Genomic DNA, 9,803 nt, shown 5'->3' on the forward strand with positions numbered 1-9,803 from the left:
ATGATATGTAGTTACAGAGACACAACGCAGACTGACATTTGAGTACAGAAGTGATGACCATAAGTTTCTCTATTCCTCCAACGCTGAGACAATTTTAGATCTAGATTCTTTGTTGTTCTCACAGTTCCAGTCCAAGAAATGCATTTGTCTCTTTCACATTTTGCAAGGGACATGTAAGAAACGGCAAGAAAAAAATACACAGATATAACTGTAACTACAAATTTTATTGGTGGCTTATTATACAAATGCCCCAAGTGAAGATGCTGTACCTATCTGTACGCAATGCAACAAGGACTGCTTACTTGGAATAACTTTACAATTGACTTAAATTGTGGTGCTCCTGTCAATATTGTAATATCATTATGGGTGCATTAAGAATTAGGCTGAGTGATGACACCTGACAGCTTTACAAACATTTGCAGAATGTAGAAAGGCACCAACTCTATGAATTAATGTATACTCCAATATAATTTCGGAATTAACCTTCTTACATTGCATAAACAACTGATTAACACATGTATACAAACTGCATTACATTCCAACGGTTGTTACATTCTCTCATGACTCATGCCGTCCTTTTCGTGGATGCAGACTTCTGGGCAGCATGAGCACATTTCAGATTGGCATCATGCAGCGCATCCCACATCAATAGCAGTTCGAAAGGCCGAAAACGGTGCACTAGCAGCAACTCACGGTAATAGCAAGGATTGAAAGAGTCATCTTGGGTTGAAGGAACCCTGACTCCAGCTGTCCTGAATCCGCTATGGGAGCGTGGGGCTAGTCCAGTCTTGGCCAGACACATCCCCCAAAAGACATCATCAATGGGGTATAGTTCAAGGTCTTGGGCTATGTGGTAAATGATGTGAGCTGTATACACAGACATAAGTATGCCCGCTCCACTAACGTATGGTGGGTACGACTTGATGGTGGTCACTATTTCTGGCACATAATACTTGCTCGACTTCTGGCGATTGGGCCCAAACCCATAAACGAGATGGCCCACAAACAGGTGTTGGTGAACCTTCATGCCTAGCAAGTAATCAACCATGTTATCGGTGTTGGCAAAGACATCATCATCTCCATTGAAGATGAATTTAGCTCTGGGGCAAAATTCACTGACCCACTGCAGCAACTTGTATTGTTTGAGGGTGAGGTTGAAAAAGGTATCCAAGAAATCCCATTGCAGGACATCTCTGTGTTCTCTGTTTTCCATGGCTAAAAGCTGATTCAATTTCCTCCTTTCCTTTTGGTCAGGAGAGACACCAGAGATAAAGACTCTCTTAATTAGGACCCCATTGAATTCGCGTTCTTTGCCCCAGGTCTTCCTTACCATTTCCCGCCGATCCTGGTTGAAAGGGTGAGATTTGATCACCAGGAGCAGGAAGACATTCTGAGATCCTTCTCGACCACCACATTTGTCTGGGACATTTAGAATCATGTCAAATTCTCGACAGTGTTTATACATCAAGAAGTTTTTTATGTGCTCTTTCTCTTGATGAAATGAGGACAGGTGCAACAATGTCGTGTTCGCGTGGCACTTCGGCTTGTGCACTGATTTAGTTGCATCAGCAGTAACAACCTTGGGCAGGTCATTGAGATGAAAGGTTTCTGCAAGATCATCAGTCTCTCGACGTTGGTCATTATCCCAGAACACGAAGAACAATCCCAGAGTAATCAAAACACCCAGCACTACTTTCTCATTGAATCGCCGACGTCTTCTCATCTTTCACCTGAAATAGAGAAAACAATATGGATTAATTCAAAGAAAACTTTACATTTACATGATGCTTGAGAAGAATGGGAAGTTTAAACTGTAATGAGTTTCACTAATGCTTTGTAATATTGACCTCAAAATGGTGATAAGGTAAGGAATAGGGAAGGCCCTACACACTGTTGAAAGTTTAATTGACCTGAAGCATTCCATCCCAGCAGAAAAAGAAATCTACCTATAGGATACCATCTCTGTCATTAAACTGAAAATCGCATAGTTTTTTTCTGGGCCTTAAAGGTATATGATTCCAAAGGGTTTATTCCACCTCGCTTCACAGGTCTCATCACTCCTCTCGGGGCTTAAACTGAACTGAGACATAGAGCAATATAGCACAATGCAGACATTTTGGCCCATGATGTTGCACCGAACTTTTAATCTGCTCCAAGATCAATTGATCCCTACTCTCTCAAACAGCTGTCCATTTTTCTTTCATCCATGTGTCTATCTAAAAGCCTCTTAAATCTCACTGATGCATCTACCCTTATCACTACCCAGGCTGTGCATTCCATACAGCCACCATTTTCTTTTTTTTTAAAAAAATACTACTTCTGAAAAACCCCTATACTTTTCTCTAATCACCATAACATTATGCCCCCTCATATTAGTCATTTCTACCCTGGGAAAATGTTGTTGGCTCTCCATTCTACCTATGCCTCTTACCAGCTTATACGCCTCTATGAAATCACCTCTCCCCACCTCCCCACCCCCACCTTTGCTCTAAAGAGGAAGGTCCCAGCTCGCTCACCATTCAGGTTGAGTTCACAGGTTACTGATACTATGGAAGATGATGTATTATTGACCATTGATTAGTAACTGAATATATGGCAGTGCAGGGAAGGTAACGTGTTAGCATAGCTACTGAAAACATTTGATTTTCATGGCATTTCAACCAGGTCTATGTAAACCTACAATAGGAGAAACAAAGAGAAGTATACTCAAGGACCTTGGCTTTTTGCTTCTATTTTAACCAGAGAATTGTATTCAAAGTTAAATTAGCAGTGGCCCACCCACCCTGCCATCCATTGGTCAAGCCACTTTATGAAAGGCTGCAACTAAGGCATAACTAGTCCCAAAGGCAAGGCTAATTCAACTCAAATATTCAGTAGTAAGCAATTGTGACAGGACAGCGAAGCCATCGCAGGCCCATATCTATTAAAGGAAAACGGCACCAGCATCACCTATGGCAGGAATTTACGCTTCATGAAGAGCAGTGAACCTTGGACTCCAGGAGCCCAGAGAAAGCACAGATAATTGATAGCAGAACAGGGCAGATAGTTAGCATGATCCACAATGTGTGTGAGTAAAGCCTTGGATGCCAGGAGCCCTGAAAAGACGCCAGTGACTGATAGCAGAACGATGTGTACAAGTAAAACTATTTGCACAAGGATGCAACTTGTGTCACTGTAGAATTATGGAATCCTAGAGTAATGCGATCTAAACAGGCCCTTCGGCTCAACTGGTCCATACCAACCACAGCATCCTCCCTGATAATCCCAGTTGTCTAGTTTGGCCCATAACTCTCCAAGCCTCTCCCTTCCATGTACCTGTCCAAATGCCGGTTAAATGTTGGAGTTGAACCCAGTTCAACCACTTCCTCTGGTAGCTTCTTCCGGGTACTCACTGTCCTCCGTGTACAGAGGTTATCCCCAAGGTCTCTTTTCAATTTTTCCCCTCCTCTCCTCCATCTGTGACCTCTCATTTTGTGCTCTCCAACTCTCCAATAATGACAATCCACCTTATCAATACCCCTTATGATTTTAAACTTCTGAGGTCACCTCCCATTCTCCAAGGCATAAAGGTCCAGCATGGCCAACCTCTCTGTAACCCAGGCCCTCTAGTCCAAAGAACATCCTCGTAAATTTCTTCTGCACCCTCTCCAACTTGACAGCGTCCTTCCTATAACAGGGTAAGCAAAATTACGAAAATGAAAATAAAACAATGAGAAGCTGGAATACTCCATTCCGGAAGCACGTTTCAGCAGAGGGTAGCATCTGTGCTTAGTAACAGTGCGGATACCGCAGCAGAGTAACGACGGCACCATACATAAAGTATCCAGCTCCGGCATCTTACCGGGGACACCAACCGCTACAAGAGTGGGATAGAAAATGGCCGCGATATAGTAAATAGCCGGATATTCCATATTCTGGCAGAAGCAACGTTCAGCTGCTCAGATGGACTGGTGATTGGTTCAGCAGACTTTTATTGAGGAGAGAGCAATTCCACTGAGGCAATTAGCTTGGCTATCACGTCAGGGACATTAGTAACAACCAAATGCACAAACACTTACGTTAAACTATTTTTACTCACTCTGTCACCGTGTCATGAATTTGACTCCTCAAGGGACATTGCAATCTACTTACTTTAAAACAAAATATGATTTGAATTTTCCATGTTATTTTCCATGATACCTGGCTTCAGCTATTTAAATAGGATTTTTTTTATATATCTGTGTTGCTTCTAAAGTAAGCATGCATATTGTAGTCGATTAATTTTGTAACATTTGACAGAGCACATTCGTTTCTGAAATTGAAGGAAGAGGTTTGTTCTGGCAGGGGAAATGAAGAACACTTCTTTATTAAAGGCGAACATTCGTTCATCTTTTCTTTCGTTCGTTCCAGTCATTCCGGGGGGTTTGAATGATGAAAATCACAGTGACAGCTGACATGTGTTACAATAAAATACACTGCACATATTCCTCCAAACACTTTAAAAGCGCTCTTGTTCAGCTTGGCACGAACCTGGCCTCTGGCAGTGAATGACCTGACCACCTCATACCCGTGACGTGCGGTGCAGTCTGTTTAACTTTTAAGATATTCTCAAACCTGCCACAATTCTACCACTATTTGTCCATCCATTCGCTCTTTGAACAAAAGTAGCAAATGAAATCTCTGAACTCTCCACAGGTTCCCAGGCTGTTCTATTATTTGCCACGTAGTTGTATTTTTTCTCCTGATTTACTTTCAGATATATTGCCTTTGGAGTGTCACTATATGTATGTGCAGAACAGCGGATGTGTTGAAGCTCATCTTTCAATCACTCTTGTTCCTGCTCCTGCACTGCACCATTCCGTGCCTATTGTGGTACTTCTAGCGATGGCTTGTAGACGTCGGCTTATGGGAGAAAGTCTTAACGCTCTGTTTCCATTATGAAATTCGTTGTAATTTGCGGCTCTCGATTGAGTCGAGAAATTATCACCTCTGCTTTCAAGTTTATCCTTCCAAAGTGAATCACTCCATAATATTCTGGGTTGAACTCCATCGGGAACTTCTCAGCACTGCTCTGCGTCCTGTTGTAATCTTTGGTAATCTTCTATGCTCTCCATAATTCCACCGACTTCCACATAACTGAAAATACAATAAACCACTCTTCCACTTGCATATTCACATTGTGGGTCTGCGATGAATGGTGCTACCTGGCAGGAACTTGGGAACGTACATTGGGAAATGATGTACTCGGGGACATGAGCGACAGATATGTGGAGATTGTTTAGGGAGCTCTTTCATGGGGTGCAGTATTGGCTTGTCTGTCCTGGTCCGGTCCGTGAATTCCGCATTCCGGTTCACGGTCCAGTCCATATTCTTTATTCCAGGTTTTCCGTTTTTCCCTTGTTCTGTTTGGTGCTCTAACTGAGGCACCTGATTCTCATTTTGGGCTGGCTACATAAATAGCTCCTGGGTTCAGCTTCATTGGCTGGCCTGTTCCCTTTCCTTCCTTCTGAAGCCTTGCCTGCGTCCTCGCCTGTATCGCTGTCAAGTTCTAGAGCCGGAGCAAGACCGGATCCTTGCTTTGTCTAGATAAGGAACTGTCTATCGTTGTTTGGAACTGTCTCTTTGCGTCCTCGCCTTCGCTGGGTAGGTCCGGCCGTTTACCGCAACCTTGAGTTGAAAACTATCTCTCTGTGTTCTGTGAACGAGTCCCGGCCCTACGTCCTGCTCCCTAGGAGGAGTGCTGACTCTGTGTAGAGCCCCGGTCCCAAGTCCAGTTCGCAAGGAGGGCTCCCGGCTCTGTGTTCCATGTCTCTGTCTTCCTGTCCACCCAAGACTAACGCTCCGTTTTCCTGTTCTTCCAAGACCAAGTCAAGGCTTCGGGTTCTTGTCCTTTCCATGTGCCTCGTCCTTTGCCGGAGGTCCACGTCTATTCCTGCAGACCAAGCCTCGAAGAACCCAAGCCTCGTCCAGTCCTGCAGCCAAGCCTCGAAGAACCCAAGCTTCGCCTAGTCCTGCAGCCAAACCACGAAGAACCCAAGCTTCGCCTAGTCCTGCAGCCAAGCCTCGAAGAACCCAAGCCTCGTCCAGTCCTGCAGCCAAGCCTCGAAGAACCCAAGCCTCGTCCAGTCCTGCAGCCAAGCCTCGAAGAACCCAAGCCTCGTCCAGTCTTGTAGCCAAGTCATGTCCTCGCCTAGTTCCGTGGCCCGAACCCAAGTGAGGACCCAGGTTCTGGTTCCTTGTCCAGTCTCTGGCTCGGAGTCCAAGCCCAGGCTCCTAGTTCTCAGTTCCTTGACCTGGTCCCGCTTTCCTAGCCAAAGTCCTAGCCCAAGTGTGTGTTCCTGTCCCAGCTCCTGTCTGTGTCCAGTCCCGTCCCGAAATCTAGTCTAGTCCAGTTCCCAGTACTTCAGTGTCTGTGTATTGCATTTGGGTCCGCTCCCAGCGCCCCCCGTATGACATTGTCTCATTGAGGCAGGGAAAGAATGATAGCGTAAAGTTACCCTGTGTGACAATAAATTTCGAGCAACTCGTCAAGAGGAAGAACGATACTTAAAGTTCAGGTTGGAAGGATCAGGTAGGGTTATGGCAAGTCACAATGCAGACTAAGAAGTATTTAATAATGTACTTCAGAATCAAAAGGGGAGTAGGGAAGGCCTTGGCGAGATGCGCTGTGAGGAACAGAAGGAGACTGGAGAGAGTGTGGACAGATCAGATGTAAAAGAGGAAAACTATTGTCTGGACTCCAAGGAGGCGGTGAAGCTCCTCACTGAATACATTGATCAATCTGAACATAGGGTGAAAAGGCAAATATGCTCGAACATGCCGACGCTAAGAAAGAGCATGCGCTGGAAACTTGGAAAGCATTATGATGGATGATTCCCTGGTTCCGGAAGGGATATAGTCCAGGTGATTTGGGAAAGTGAGCGAAGGTATTGCTAAGCTTCTGGACAGGATATTTGGGTCTTCGCTGGCCACGGAAGTAGATCTAGAAAGCTGAAGCATGGTAAATGTTATTGCCTTGTTGACGGAAGATAATGAGGATACTTCTTGGAATTATAGACCCGTGAGTCTTACATAGGTAGTGAGTAAACTATTGGAGAGGTTTATTGAACAGGGAACTTTTGACTATTTGGAGAAACGTAGTCTGGCTACGGAGAGTCAACATGGCATGTTGCCCTTTATGAGCCAGATTTTGTTATTTCAAAAAGTGAAAATAAAACCAAAAGCAGAATCAGAACAGTCGATGTGGGAGCATTAATTTTGGTCAGGCGTTTGATCAGTTCCCCATAGTAGATTCACTCAGACAGTCAGGAGGCAAGGGATCTAGGGAAACCCGGCTGCGTTGATTCAGATTTGGTTTGCTAACAGAAGGGAGATGACGTAGTAGATAGAGCGAATTCTGGCTGGAAGACAGTGGGCAGCCGTGTTCCACCTGACGAGTCGCAATTGTGGTACACTTTAGACTCTGGTACGCTTTACAACTCTGTTTGGACTCTTCAGTTGCAGTGCTCCGAGAAACAGGGCTGAGGGAAATAACCGATTTAATCTAAACACCCAGTAGCAGCTGGAAAAAGTTAATGGAATTTGGGCTGACAACGCATATCACTGAACTATTGACTGCACCGATGAGTTATCTTAGCAAACCTGTCATTTACATATTACAGGGCAGATGCTACAATAACTTTAAGCATTCTTTGCCAGTGGAGGAGTACAACTTAAAACCAGTATTTCGACATGTTCAGCAGCAGCTTTCGGTGCTCATTAAAAGAACCAGCCTTCCAAAATGCCAATTCCAAATTCCTAATTCAACTATACAACAAGTGATCCGAATGCCAATTTACCTGTGAATCGTGGTTTTACTGTATCAGGTGTAGATACGCTCAAATTTCGGTTCTTTTGATCCTATATCCACGCGGCCAGTGTAGAATCCGTGTCTCCCTCTGAAATCCCTGCTTGCATTTACACTGTCCATCCGTCTCATATTGTTGTATACCTCTATCAATTCTACCCTCAGTCTTCTACCACCTGGGGATTAGTGCTAACATAGGTAATCTTTCTTTTTAATTCAAAACATTCAGTCTCGGCAATAGACGTGTTCATTTTTTTCTGTATTCTTTCAAATTTATTTACACCTGCCCTGTAGGTAGTTGAGCAAAACCGCACACAATATTGCAAATTAGGCCCCAATAATGTCTTAAGCAAGATCAACATAACATTGCAACTCCTGTGCTCTGTACTTTGGTCTATGCAGGCCAATGTGCGAAAAGTATTTTTTTTTACGACCCTGTCTAACTGCGCGGCAACTTTAATTGAATTCTGGACCTGCATTCCCAGATTCGTTTATTCTACCGTACTACTCAGTGCCCTATTTCTCATTGTGTCAGACCAACCCTGGAAATCTAAAACTCCCACAATATTATTTGGCACCTCCCCAGGGTAAAATGTTTGGGTCTGGCATAATTTCTCAGTTGCGTCCAGGAAGGATTCATGGCACTATAAGAAGAAAGGTGGACTAGCGAACGCTTCATACCGGATCTAATATTGGAAAAGGAAACGGATCAGGTGACAGATCTCTCCGCGGGTCAGCGTTTCAGAACGAAAGGGTAGAACTCCCCGACATTTACCTTGAACAAGGTTAGGCCCAGGGAGCATGGAATGTATTTAACTGGGGGGTCTGCGAATTATGGTGCGACCCGGCTGGAACTTGCGAACGTACATTGGGAAATGATGTACTCAGGGAAATACGCAACCGATATGTGGGGATTGTTTAGGGAGCACTGACATGGGGTTCAGTATAGGTTTGTGTCATTGGCGCAGGGAAAGTATGATAGCGTAAAGTAACCCTGGGTGACAAGAAAATTGGAACGAGTCAAGAGGAAGAAAGAAAGATACTTAAGATTTAGGGAGAAAGGCTCTGGTAAGGATATGAAGGGTCACAATGTAGACAGGAAATAATTTAATAATGGACTTAGAAGAGTTAGAAGGGCACTTGAGAAGTCCTTGGCAAAGTTGCAGATGATTGGAGATAGTGTGGGCAGTACAGAGGTAAAAGAGGAAAACTTGTGTCTGGAGTCCAAGGAGGCGGTGAAGCTCCTCACTGAATACATTGATGAATGTGAACACAGTGTAAAAAAGCAGATTATTCTCGAAGATGCCGACGCTGAGAAAGAGGATGGACTGGAAACTTACTGAGCTCTTATCCAGGATATTTGGGTCTTCACTGGCTACGGAAGTAGAACTAGAAGACTGGAGTGTGGCAAATGTTATACCTTTTCTGACGAAAGATAATAGGGATACTCCTTTGAATTATAGACCAGGGAGTATTCCGTCAGTAATAGATAAACGATTGGAGAAGATTATTGTAGAATGAAATTATAAGCATTTGGAGAAACGGAATCTGGCTAAGGAGATTCAACAAGGTTTTTTGAGGGACATGTTGTACTTTATTAGCCAGATTGAATTAATTGTAACAGTGAAAAACAAACAGATGGACCAGAACAGTCGATGTGGGTGCATTAAATTTGGTCCGGCGCTTGATCAGTTCCCCATAGTGGACTCATTCAGAAAGTCAGGAGGCATGGGATTGAGGGAAACCTGGCTGCGTTGATTCAGAATTTTCTTCCTAACAGGAGGCAGATGATGTAGTAGACAGAGAGAATTCTGGCCGGAAGGCAGCGGGCAGCCGTGTTCCGCAAGGAGGATCGAAATTTCCATACAATTTACAACTATATTTGGACTCTGAAGTTCCGAAAAACAGGGCTGAGGGAAGTAACCGACTTAATCTGATCACGCAGCAGCAACTGGATAATTTATAGAATTAGTGCTGA

At 44.1% G+C, this 9,803-nt stretch overlaps 1 pseudogene; it reads right to left on the minus strand.

Annotated features, from left to right (window-relative positions):
- Positions 1–565: 565 nt before the first annotated feature.
- On the minus strand, positions 566–1,723 carry LOC140722989 (N-acetyllactosaminide beta-1,3-N-acetylglucosaminyltransferase 3 pseudogene; annotated as a pseudogene).
- Positions 1,724–9,803: the final 8,080 nt, after the last annotated feature.

The sequence above is a fragment of the Hemitrygon akajei genome, unplaced genomic scaffold (genome assembly GCF_048418815.1).
Source record: "Hemitrygon akajei unplaced genomic scaffold, sHemAka1.3 Scf000096, whole genome shotgun sequence".
NCBI classification, from domain to species: domain Eukaryota; kingdom Metazoa; phylum Chordata; class Chondrichthyes; order Myliobatiformes; family Dasyatidae; genus Hemitrygon; species Hemitrygon akajei.